General features: G+C 34.2%; 1 long non-coding RNA gene and 1 pseudogene across 1 annotated transcript; both read left to right on the top strand.

Annotated features, from left to right (window-relative positions):
* Positions 1 to 4,591: 4,591 nt before the first annotated feature.
* On the top strand, positions 4,592 to 7,801 carry LOC145129346 (uncharacterized). The gene is made up of 2 exons (XR_013717461.1): positions 4,592 to 5,827; positions 7,511 to 7,801. It is a non-coding gene; the product is annotated as an uncharacterized LOC145129346 (long non-coding RNA).
* Positions 7,802 to 10,441: 2,640 nt separating this feature from the next.
* On the top strand, positions 10,442 to 13,729 carry LOC145129345 (uncharacterized; annotated as a pseudogene).
* Positions 13,730 to 13,970: the final 241 nt, after the last annotated feature.

Here is a 13,970-nt window from a genome sequence, read left to right as displayed (position 1 = left end):
GGATTAGAATAATGAGAGATAGAAAGAAGAGACTAATTGGACTTAGTCAGAGCACATACTTGGATAAGGTACTAAAGAGGTTTAGTATGGAAAATTCCAAGAAGGGAGAGCTACCTATCCAGAGCAATACCAAATTGAGTAAGACTCAAAGTCCGAGTACAGATGAGGAAATAGATGACATGAGTCGTGTACCTTATGCTTCCGCTGTTGGATCGATCATGTACGCTATGACATGTACTCGCCCTGATGTGGCATTTGCTTTGAGCATGGTCAGTCGCTATCAGGGAAACCCGGGCAGAGCTCATTGGATAGCTGTAAAGAATATACTCAAGTATTTGCGAAGGACAAAGGACTGGGTCCTTGTGCTTGGAGGCAATGATACTTTGAGAGTAGATGGTTACAGTGATGCCAGCTTTCAGACGGATAGAGATAACTTCCGTTCTCAGTCAGGCTGGGTATTTTTACTGAATGGAGGAGCAGTTACTTGGAAGAGCTCCAAGCAAAATACGGTGGCTGATTCTACTTGTGAATCAGAGTACATAGCAGCGAGTGAAGCGTCGAAAGAAGCAGCTTGGTTGAGGAACTTCATCGGAGATCTCGGAGTTGTTCCAACCATCCAGGAGCCTATGGAACTGTTCTGCGATAATGAAGGAGCGGTTGCCTTGACAAAGGAACCGAGAGATCATGGTAAAACCAGACATATCGACAGAAAGTACCATTTCATCAGACATAGAGTAGAAGAAGGCCATCTTATAGTAAAGAGGGTGTCATCTGAAGATAACCCAGCAGACCCCCTCACGAAGGGTCTGAGTAGGGCTAAGCATATTCAGCATGCTCGGAGCATAGGACTGAAAGATGATATTAGTTTTAGTAGTTAGATTAGTTTTGAAAGTAAATGTAATTGACTTTTGGTGATTAAATAATAAAGTATTATTTATAAGTTTGGCTACTATCTTTTGTCAATTGTTTATTATTGTGTTTCATATTTTGCATGTTTTACTTCCTGAATAATTAGATTATTCAAACTCCACAGTCGCTCGTACTTTTGGAAGTAAGTAGTGAATTAAGACTGTCATGAATTGGATTGCAGATTGTCTAAGGATAGACATGGCAATAGAATTGCTGCAACATTCATGAGTACTCAGAAATTGAGAATTGAGTATTGGATAAACCCTCGCTCAGAGTATTACTTCATGGAATTCATCACGAGTAATACTGAGACGATAATATCTTATAATCTTGAAACGAAGATATATGAGTTGTGATTTACAAGTCGGTCATGCATTGGTGATACGAAAACGCATCAGTAACTTGGTGTTATAAAACGTATTGTCATGCATAATTTGATGAGTAAAAGATACAAGCATATGAGTCAACGTTTATTCGTTCCTTTTGCCCTAACAGGAAAAGCGATATCTGTGGGCCCCTTGATGATTTGGTGTTGACTTATGTGCTGGGCCCAGCCAGGACTAAATTGATGTGTTCAATTAGAAGTCCTACATCATCACAAATCAAGAATCGGGAAACATAGATTCTGGACAAAGAGATTGATTACATTCCATGTCTTTTGTCTGGGGATATCAAGCAGAACGAAGGGTTATATGATCACTTATCTTAGGACACGTAACTGACTGGGTCAGAGTTCGGCAACAACTTTTTGGAAGCTACAATTTGCTGGTCAAAATTTAGAAGGCATACTAGCAATTATAGTTACAGACTTATCCAAGTGGGAGACTGTTGGATTAGGTGTCTAAGCCCATAACTATAATTGGTATGTACTTGAATTGATAGCAGCACAGTCCTTTTGGGTTGCCCTCAAACCTAGCAACCGGACAAGGAAATTATGAAAGGAGAGATATTAATTTATTATAAGATTAATAAATTAATATATAAATGAATTTATTAATATATTAAAAGATTAATATGTTAATTAGAAATCATTATGTTTAATTAATATTTGACCATAAATTAATTAGAATTAATTTTGGGGTTAAAAGAATTAATTATAAGGTGCAGGGACTAGTTTGCAATTATCTAATAGTTGAGTGGAAGGCTCTAGAACCCCCTTGGAAGAGGGTGGACGAAATCTTTAGGGGAAACCCTAATAATTTCGTCCATAGGGGCTTGGATAAGGCCCTTGGGTTTGCTTAGGCCCTAAGCAAAGGATAACTAGGGTTTCCCTTAAACCCTAGATCCCTCAGCTATATAAGGAGCCTCCTGGTTCATATTTTGGGTACTCTTTCTTTTGAAGAAACCCTAAGGCCGAGATTTTGCATACTCCCTCTCCCCTCTCTCTTCTACTTTCCTTCTTGCTAGTTTGGGTGTGATTCCATTAGAGGCATTACACTTGTGGTGCTAAAGCTTCCAAGAAGATCAAGATCAAGATCGAGGGAATATCAATTGTTTGCTATAACAATTGAAAGGTATGTAAACCCTAAACCCTAGTTTGGTAATTTCGAAATTAGCCTCTCTCCTCTAGGGTTCTTGTTTTGCAATTCAAAGTTGTATGTTCAATAGTTAAAACATAGATCCAAGTAGGTTGCATGTGAACTTAGGAATTGTTTTCTAGTTTATTTGTTGTACCTAAAACCCATCAGGAATGACATTGTACCCCTTGAACTATGTAAAACTTGTGAATTTTACAAGGCATATTTCCACAAAGAATAAAGAGAAATTGAGAGTGAGTCTATCTTTCACCTTGTCCCACCTTTCTCAAAGGAAAAAGTTATGGTTATTCTCCTATCGATTCTTGCAAGTCAAACCCAATGCATATTGTTCTGTCTTGTTTTGTGTAACAAATGAAACTTTTCAAAGAGTGATCGTGTGTATATATATATATATATATATATATATATATATATATATATATATATATATATATATATAGAGAGAGAGAGAGAGAGAGAGAAAGAGAGGTAGGTTCCATTGAGATTAAAAATAAAATAGAGATCTTGAGATTCAACCTCAGCCGCTTATTTCACATCTGTCGTTCTAACCGTTCTGCATACCGGCGCGACAGGCTTGCTATAATTATAAATGATTATATAGCGTATCCCATTCCTTTCTCCTCCGCCACCATCCCCACCACAACAACTGCCACCGCCGCCACCACTACCACCACCTCTAACACCAGCCGACTCCACCACTATCACCTCCATCACTTATACCACCGTCCCCTCAGCCACCACCACCTCTTCTGGCACCAAGTGTCATATCATATATGATTATTCAATCTGTGAACATACCTATATGTATAAACATGTATAATCATATATGATTATACCTCTTTGTCATATAATCATTTATGAGTAGATATACCCCACTGCTGCCGGTACACTAGAGCGTTAGAGCGGCAAATGAGAAATATATAGCTGAAGTTAATCTCAAGATCCCTATTTTTTTTCACTTTCAAGTAAACCTTCCCATATATATATATATATATGCATTTCCTAGTTTTAGATCCATGATTACATATCAGTTTCTTCCATGACTCAAAACCAATAAGCCTAAATCCACATGGTGATTCTTATGGACACTACATATGCCCATTTGGCAATTTATGATGTTTAACTACCAATGTTCTCAAGAAAATACTTTAACAAGAGATAATATGAGAGTAATATGAAGGGAAAGGAAAATGTCATAACAAAAAAAGTACACTGTTATTTCTTGCATATAACTTGCTACTTAACTAGTAAACTCGGAATTACAAACTCATATATTATGACATTAAATGTTAATTTTAAAATTCTATTTTTTCCAAATAAACTTTGATTAAAATTTTTATTAAATTCTAGATAATAATGAACAGAGAAAAACATGGTTGATAAAATATAATGGATGCAAACCTCATGAATCATGGATGCAACAAAACCATGCCACATGAATGGCCCGATAGAAAAAATAGATATAAAAATGAAATTTGTAAATTTTGACATAACACAAGGACTACATGTGTAATTTAGCTTATATTTTTTCTAAATAGTCTAAGAGTCTAATACACATCAAAGAATAGTAAAGAACTTTGTCTAGTAAAAATTTACATTAATAATTTTTTTATTTAATGTAATGTTTTTTAGATAATTTCACAATTAACTTTAATTATTTATAAACAAATTATATGTTTGATACTTTAATTTTATTTATTTAATAATATAATTTTAAAAGTTATTGTAACAAAAAGTTTTAGACAAATTTATGAAAATCTAGGAATAAAAATGGTATTTATGAAAATGAAAAAAAAGACAAAATTGCAAAAATGGTCCCTGTGGTATGTAAAATTTTGGGGTTTTCGTTCAAACCACGACTTTTTTGGATTGGTGGTCATTTTGAGCTAGTTTCTTTGCGTTTTTGGTCCTCAGTAAACTAAAAAGACTATTATGCCCTTTTGATATATATTTTTTTATGTTTTTTCTATTTAATTTAAATAAAAAATAAAATAATTACCTAATTTGGGTCTCTCTCTCTCTCTCTCTCTCTCTCTCTCTCTCTCTCTCTCTCTCTCTCTCTCTCTCTCTCTCTCTCTCTCTCTCTCTCTCTCTCTACAAACACTTTAATGTCCCTGTGACCTCCTAATACCCCCAACCCCAAATTTAAGAAACCCAAAAAAAGTAGAACAGAACGATCGATCATTCGATCTTCAAGCTTCCTGCTCCAGGAACCGAAGTTCCACTCGTTGCAGATCTGAGAATCAAGTTCTCCTTAATGGACGTGGTGATGTTTGTGCGTCTAACTCCGTACTTTCGTTCCAATTACCATGTCACATTAGGGTGGCAAAGTTCGTAAACATGGTAGATCTGAAGACGAAATCCGTCTCTCTACCTCTTCTCATCAACGACAGTCTTCAATCGCGAGCTTATATTTCTGATCTCCTCCTCAAGCTCCTCTCCGATCCCACCTTCATCACCATTGTTGGAAGCCCTAGCTGTGTCGTCTGAACCATAGCGCCACCATCAGATGAGAACATTCACCGAGAAACCCTAGCCGCAATGAACATCCCAAATATGTGTTTTCAGATTTTCCAAGTCTGATGGGGTTTCCATACACATGAACATCCAAGATCTTCAAATCAATTAACATAATAGATATGGGAATGTCGATCTCATGGAGAAAAACACCATAAGTTTGGAGAATAAGACCTTCATCATCCGGGTTTCAAAATTCTAATCGATTCAACAAGCCTATTCTTGTTTTAATCGTGTAAATCGAGGTGGGATTTGAAGTCAGGTGGTAGATTCTTTTTAATTTCAGTTATCATGCTTAGATTTGAATTAGAATTTGAGTTGCAGGTTATATTTTAAGTTTAAGCTCTTGGTTTTGATTTGAGGTTAGAATTAGATTTCAATAATGGTAGAGGATGTCGTGATTGATTGTTGTTGGCGGAGGTGAACTGTGGTGTTTGTTGGAGGTGGAAGCAGACGGTGGTCAAAGGGTGGTGGTTGTGGAAGATATTCTTAAGTTCATGAATATGTTCTTGAGTGTTCTTGAGATTATGAAGATGTGTTCTTGAGATTATGAAGGTGTTCTTGGGTGTTGGGAGAGAGAGAGAGAGAGAGAGAGAGGTGTCCTCCATTTTTGCAATTTTGTCAAAAAAAAAAAAAAAGTATTTGAAACATTCTATTTTTCACTCCGGTACCCACATGTCGACACATAATTTCCCCAACCCAATTTCCCCAAATCTTGTATATTCCTCCCTCCTCGATTGCGTTCTCAGGCGCTATTCCCCGTCACCACCAGCGAAGAGGTGAGGACAAGGACAATGCTAAGCCATCAATTTCTGATTCATCTCTCTCTCCTTCATTCCTCAGTCGTTGTCGACATTTACCTGGTAAGTTTTTCCAATCTTTGTTCTATTTGACCTAATTTTCACATGTTGGGACCCGTAACACAGAGAAGATTGAAATTTAGCGTCATTAAAATGACGCATTTATATATTTATATGTTTGAAATGATCCAGATGTATCAACGCACCTGATGTCAAACAATAATCTGTAGCAAAATCACTTATTTTGATCAAAACACATTAATTCTAGAGTATTAGTTGCTGCAGCAATACAAGTACATGAGATTTTTGCTCTTGCACACTGGAAAAAAACATTTCTTGGAATGCTGCATAGTTATAGAATTGGTTCTTCTGCATTGGTTGTGCTACTCTGATTTTGAATAATGAACCATCAAGTTTAAAATTGGTATGAGTTTATTTGATTTTTAGGGATAAACGAATAGATACTCAAATGCTACAGTAAACATGCAAATAACCGGTGCTGTAAACATAGAAGAAAACCTTTTTGGCCACAAGCCCACAATTGCTTTTTACTTCAAGTACGTATATTCTTAAAAAATAAATAAGCAATAAAATAAATTCCCAAATGCTAAAGTGTAAATATTTAAGTTAATAGATTAATACTTACAAAAGTTAAGGTCTTGCATACCTTCTTCCACATAGAAATTTTTTATTCCTAGTCAGATGTAATATTTTTCAGATAAAGAACATTTGTAACTGTCAAATTTGGTTATAACTTTGAAGTGATGTGGTAGTTGAAGAACACATTTATAAAGCAAAGATATGGGAAAACTTGAACTTTCATAATAATTACAGTAACTTTAAAAAAGAAAAAAAAGAAAATAAAGATTTAAACAAATACACTACAAAACAGCAATATAAACAGATCCCTGGAATCCCATTAGAATGGGGTAAAGTAAAAATTCAAGAAATAATAATAGATGATACATATTGAGATTGTAATTTGTATTTATTAATGTTTTGATTAAGTTAAAGTTACTTAATGATGATATAGATACTATTTATCAACACATAACCTGTAATTATCTGCTCATCAGTGTGTATATCTTTGTTGGGGTTAGCAATATCACATCTGTAACTGGTATTCATTCTTCTAACGGTTAACATGAATATATTTGATCTCAATGATTCATTTTATTAATTTCTATGTTAAGCATTGTATCTCAATGGTATCTGGGAGGATTTATGTAAACAAGAAAAGACAGAATAGTTTCTAGGAAAGTTGGTGAGTTTGTGCATTAACAAGCTATATTCTTATGAAAATGTATGAGATAAAGTTTGAGTTCTGTATACCTTTTTCAGTAGGTACTGTTCTTTCTATGTCAGATATTTGTACCATGTTGCTTCTTCCAGTTAACTTTTGGAGTGATGATTCTTCATTGCTATATTCATGGTTGCACATGTTCTAGATCATTATGTATATGATATGCTTTCTAGTGTTCCTAACCTTGTTCCTCAAGTTAACTTTTGCAGTGATGATTTTTCTGCATTCTTCTTTCGTTTTGTTTTTGAACATATACCAAAAGTAGAGATCATATATATAGTAAGTAGAATGAATTTATTATCTGATAATAATAAGTAAGCTTGTTTGTTTATCATAATTACCAAGAAAGTGAACTGTTTATCATATATGTGGTTGCTGGTAATTGTTGTTGTTGAGTTTGGTGGTATTAAGCATTTTTGTTGATTGCTTTCATGGTGTTTCAGGTGACTTTGTTGATCATATTGGATGTTGTAGTGGTTGTATCAAGTATCAAGCATTTATGCTGATTGCAGCATCTTCTAAAGGTTAGTACACTTGACATGTTATGTTGTTCCTTTATGAAATGTGTGTTTGTCAATTGTCATGTCTCATACATTAGATACACTAAAATACATATACATGTACTTCTGGACCAACAAACTAAATCTACAGAGAATGATATATCAAGTCTTGTATGATTAGCAACAAAATATGTAATGACTTGTTTAATTTGATCAAATAGTGTTCTTGAGATCCCATCTTACTTGTTTATGGTGGTTTAAATCTTTTGGGGAGGTTTATATAAAAGATTGGTATCATGGGAGGAGTACAAATAGGCAGTAGCAAGATCCATCATATGCAAGTCAATCTTTCTTACATTGTGAGACTGATAACCTATTAAAAAATAGTTGTTTCTACCACATGAGATTATGTCTCCTCATAATCTATTAAAGTTGAATAATCAAAAACTTCAAGTTAGTTTTGTAAAACCTTTATATGTCAAAATCAAGTTTATAGTTTTTTGTTGACTTTAAAGTCATTGAATTAAAACTCATACTTTTTCGTTGGTATTTTTTATCTCCTATTTTTCAACAAAGAGAACTCAGGTAGGTGCTTTTTACCATTTGAGCTAAACTTGATTGTTGTTCATATACAATTTGAACAATCTATGAGGCATTAGGCTTGGGTGGGATCACAAATAATTGAATGAACAAAGAAATCTAAAGAGCATGGCAATAGATAGATCATTATCATTTCACCATCATGTTTCTTTGGTCTATAGGATCGAAATGAATTATTCCACCCTGTTGTTTAGTTAAATGAAATGAAATTTGGTAAATAACAACATTGTCATTTAATAAAAATCAACATTAATTTTAATAAAGAGACAACACCAAATAATGTGTAAAGGTTATATACCCACTTCAATTTTATTTTACATATCTAACAAGTAATTGAACAAATATTGATTCACCATTTCAAAGCTTCTTTTAAATTGATATTATTGATAATCATGAAAATTTATCTTAAAGCATATTTTTGTTATTGTTTTTTCCATCGAATTGTTATTTCATCGACTTAATAAAAGGAAAAGTCAATGTTTGTATTTTGTTTTTTTTTTCATTGGTTGAGTAATGGGTTTTTTAAAATCTTTATATATGGGTATGGATGGATACCCTATTTTTAGTTAGTAAAAAATAAAAATTCTAGGAAAGCTGTTACAAATTTATTTAAAAAAGTAAAATATTGATCTTTTAAGATTTAATAAAACATTTCATGAGGTCTAATGCAATTAAATATGTTTTGGAAGCTAATTGACCTATTTAATCATTAGATTCGTAAAGAATGACCCAGATCAGTCCATTTACCTATAAATGGGTTGGAATTGTCCCTCAAAATCATACTGTATTTAATTTCATGAAGAAGTGCAACTTAGAGGACCAACTGAGGGTAAAATGAAAGTTGAGGGTTAAGCAGAAGTTCTTTGAGAAGTGATATTTTAGGAAATGAAAGTACCCATCATGAAAATCTTCATGATTTATGGCATTGATAAAGACATCGTTTTTTGTTTTACACTTTTTCTCTTTCATTAGATTAAATCTGTGACGTTTCTATGATATTACATATGTAAAACTTACAAAATATCAGTTATGGAATATGTTCATTAACATTTGAACTTATCATAAGAATTGATAATATTAAATTAAGTTAAGCTGAATATAGTTACTTCACGCCACTGTTAGTTAGACTGATTATTCATTCCTGAATTCCTGATACTAGTTTTGTTTTTCATGGAATAATAATAAAAGAGGAATAAATTTTTTAGGGTGAAGTTGCATGGAAAATTCCACAAGGAAGAATTTTTGGTGCATCAATCATGGCATTATTTTTCTGTGTCCGTGTTATTTATTTGGGGGTTTACTTTGTTGACTCAAATTTCTATTGTGAAAAATACTTGTGGCCAAATACATTTGTGTGTTCCTTGGGGCATAAAAAAAAAATACATTTGTGTGTTTCTGGCTACAAGCAAACTGTCCATTGACTTCCAAGTCTTGTGTAGTGACTTCTAATTGAATAGTAATCTTACCAAATATTCAATTCATTTTTTTTATAGATTTGTTGTCAAATACACTTGCTTCTGCCATGGGGAATATACTTGGCCAAAAACCACTTATTTTGATCCACAGAGAACGAAAAATAAAATAAAAAGCTTTTCTATATTCATTATCTCATGGGTTATGATGCTTTAATATATAAAATATATAAAAGTGCTTTAGTTTTTGCACTTATCCCTTATTATATTTATGTTGGTTTAACCTAGGAAACATTAAAAAACTCTTATGTATTTTAATTATGTGTTAAATTTTTTTTATGTTTGGTTTCATGATTAACCTGGCTATTTTGCTTTTTTATATTTTGTTTCTTTAGGTCATTTTTAGTGCATCTTCCTGGTATTATCCTCCATTCCATGTTATGGGTCAGTTTTGTTGTCAATTTCTGTCAAATTCAGAGGATAAGACATTTTTCCTGAACTTTTGTAATTTTTCATAGAATAATAGCAAAGAGGAATACATTTGATAGGGAGAAGTTGCATGGAAAAATTCCACAAGAAAGTTGCATCAATCATGCCCCCTTTTTTGTGTGTGAGTGTTATTAGGGATTTACTTTGTTGACTTCAAAGTCTTTGTGTGGAATACTTTTGCCCAAATGCATTTACGTGTGCCATGGGGCATTAGACTCTAATCAAAAGTGTTCCAATTTAATAACACCAATTCGCTAAAAGCCATAATAATTTGTAGCAATATTATATATATATATATATATATATATATATATATATATATATATATATATATATATATATATATTAAAGCGCATGGAAAGTTTCAACATAAATTTACCTCAATCTCTCTGGTGCTGGTTTTCAAGGTATTATTCCTCCTCACATTGGAAATCTTTCTAATTTAAAGGTTTTGGATCTCAGTTCAAACTATAAGCTGATGTCAGATGATATCTCATGGACTTTTGGGCTTCCATCACTCGAGCATCTCGACTTGAGTTCAGCAAATCTTGGCGGAGCAAAGAACATGGACATGGTGCTTTACAATCTTCCTTCGTTAAAAGAGTTAAGTTTGCGTTCTTATGGACTTTCCAATGTTGATCTTGGTTCTTCTCTTAATTCGAGTAGAATACTTGCCATCAAACACCTTGATCTTGGTTTCAATTCTTTCAAAACTTCACTCCTTGGATTTTTTAGAAACATGACATCCCTTGAATTTCTGGATCTTTCAGATTTTAATCTTAGTTTGTCATGGAACTTTGCAAGCTTGCTAAACATGATTCCTTCCTCTTTATCAGAGCTGCATTTGTTACGTTGTGGCCTCCATAACACACATCTATCTTCCCCTCATCTTAATATCAGTACACTTTCTAACATCCAACACCTTGATCTTGGGGGAAATTCAATTGAAGGCATATTTCCATCTGTTTTCACTAACATGAGTTTCTTAAGCGTCCTTGATCTCTCAGGAAACATGCTGAATTCTTGGGTTCCTATTATGCCTAACCTTCTAGAGCTTGATCTTTCTTATAACCAGTTTAAGAATATTGAGGATGTTGGAATCTGGAGACACTGTCACCTACAACGGTTGTTTGCAACTAGGAATCCTTTTGAAATAGAAGTGATTGACTCACCGCAAAATGTATCGGAATGCCCTCAATATGCTTTGGAGTCGTTGGATTTAAAAGGGTCTTTGAATGGTAGGATTCCAGAAGCACTTGGAGGACTAACCAATTTAAGGCACTTAGATCTAAGGTTCAGCAGTTTGACAGGTCCAATCCCCGAATCTCTAGGAAGATTAAGATTTTTAAAAGAATTACATCTATCTCAGAACCATTTGACGGGTCCCATTCCTACATTCTTTGGGAATCTTTCCAGACTTGACCTTTCTTCCAACCAATTGAATGGTTCAATTCCAGAATCCTTTGGAAATCTAGCAGCTTTAGAATCTTTGTATCTACAATCTAATCACTTAACAGCCCCATCCCAGCATCTATAGGAAGACTTGTTTCATTACAAGCAATCTCGATGTCTTCAAATTTGTTAAATGGGACTATTCCGGTTTCAATTGGGCAACTTGTCAAACTCAATGAGTTAGATATCTCAGACAATTCCTTAGACGGAGTAGTTTCCGAAGGCCATTTTGCTAAACTTTCAATGTTGGAGCTCTTGTATGCTTCATCTAACACTAAGTTGACATGCAATTTTTCACATAAGTGGATACCTCCATTCCAGTTGAGAGATCTTGATCTTAGTTCTTGCAATCTCACAAATGGGTTTCCGCAGTGGCTACGAAATCAAAGGTCACTTAAGTTGTTAGTGTTGTCAAATGCTTCAATTTCTGGACCTCTGCCACATGGTTGCGGAAGATGCGTTTCATTCATTTCTTAGATCTCTCTCTCAACAAACTCAGCAGACCATTGACAAACCTTCCAAAAATAGGGCGGGCATTAATACTAGCAAATAACATTTTCAATGAGTCGATTCCAAGGTCCTTGTGCAGATGGACATATTTGGAATTACTTGATCTTTCTAGAAATAGGTTAACAGGGAAAATTCCCAAGTGTCTCCAGAATCTCCCACAGTTGGGTGCCATGATCTTTAGCTCAAATTTACTTTCAGGTGTCATTCCAAGCTATATAGCACTTAGTCATTCATCATTGCATTGGTTAAAACTGAATGACAACAACTTTACTGGTGAACTTCGTCGAGAGTTGGGGAATTTAAGAGATTTAAGAGTCCTAGATGTGGGTGATAATCAATTGTTTGGAAAGATACCCCACTGGATTGGAGAAAACCTGACAAGTCTGATTGTTTTAAGATTACACAGGAATAACTTTACCGGGGAAATTCCTGAATCTTTATGCAAAATGTCAAATCTTCAAATTTTGGATGTTGCCTACAACAACTTAACGGGTATCATCCCTCATTGCCTAAGAGAGTTGAAAGCAATGGTTAATGGTGCAGAAAAGTGGTATGAGAGTATTGGCAGTGGTGATTCTAATGAGAATGTGATTCAGGTTATGAAAGGTGTTGATCTTGTATATACAAGAATTTTGGATATAGTTTATAACATGGACCTTTCAAGCAATAAACTTGTAGGAGAAATACCTGTGGAGCTAACTGCACTTTCTATGTTGGTGGGTCTCAATTTGTCTAATAATCATCTCAGAGGGAATATTCCATACAGCATTAGAAACATGACATGGTTAGAATCCCTTGATTTATCTGGAAACAAGTTGATTGGGACGATTCCTCCAAGCATGGCAACTTTGACTTTTTTGAGCCATCTGAATCTGTCACACAACAACTTGTCAGGAAGAATTCCAACAGGCCATCAGTTGCAGACCCTTATTGATGATCCATCAATATATGCTGGGAACAAAGATCTGTGTGGACCTCCATTGACAAACAATTGCTCAGATCATCAAGACCCAACAACAACAGCTCCCAAGAAGAAACATAAAGCAGCTGAGGAGTCGATCAAGGTATGGTGGTTTTACCTGGACATAATGAGTGGTTTTGCAACAGGGTTTTAGGGTGTAATTGGAGTTCTGTTGTTCAAGAAGCAGTGGAGATGGAGGCTTTTCATGTTTGTTGAGAAATCATGGACAAGATATACGTTGCAGTCATGGTAACAGTTGTTGCCAAGATCAAGAGAGGAAGAGAAGCAACATAGATCCTCTGGAATGCAAGTAACTTTTGGGATATATGATGTTATTTTGATTTACTTGTGTTATTGTGGTTTATTAATGCTGCTATTAGGATTTTATATATGTATGTCATTTGTAATATGGGTGCTGTTTGTTTATCTGAGTTTTGAAACTTTTGATGGATTTGGTTTATGTATAATAAGATGAAGTTGTTAGATTAGATTACTATGAAACTGAATTTGTTTGGAATTCATAAAATCTAAGAGTGGTAGGACTTAAATTGGAATACCCTCTCCCTCTCGCTCCCACTCTCGACCTCCTTCATGCATCTACTGCTCTTCCACCAAATTCATATTCCAAATTCATTTGAGAGATTACATTTTATGTCAACATTAGCTTTGAAACACCATAAAGTGGAATTGTTGTTTTATTGTGAGACAACAGTTTTATTTTTAAAAAATCATGATTTCTAAAGACCATATTGTGAAAACTAAAGATCCTGTGCTACAAGATTGGATTTAAGAATCACCGGATAGTAGAAACTTTTTGTTTTCTTTTAACATAAATTTAGTTACCTTGGTATAGAATCCCTTGATGTAACCAAGAAGTGTCACTTCCATCGGCTCATCATAGGTTTGCTCATTGCTTCTGATGATTAAATACGCTTGATGAGTTTAAAGCTACAAGTTATCAATGAATCATGTTATATCG

The sequence above is a fragment of the Lactuca virosa genome, chromosome 8 (genome assembly GCF_052849685.1).
Source record: "Lactuca virosa cultivar CGN04683 chromosome 8, Lactuca_virosa_CGN04683_v6, whole genome shotgun sequence".
NCBI classification, from domain to species: Eukaryota; Viridiplantae; Streptophyta; class Magnoliopsida; order Asterales; family Asteraceae; genus Lactuca; species Lactuca virosa.
The sequence above is the reverse complement of the archived record's forward strand: the minus strand, read 5'-3'. Positions and strand labels throughout refer to the sequence as shown.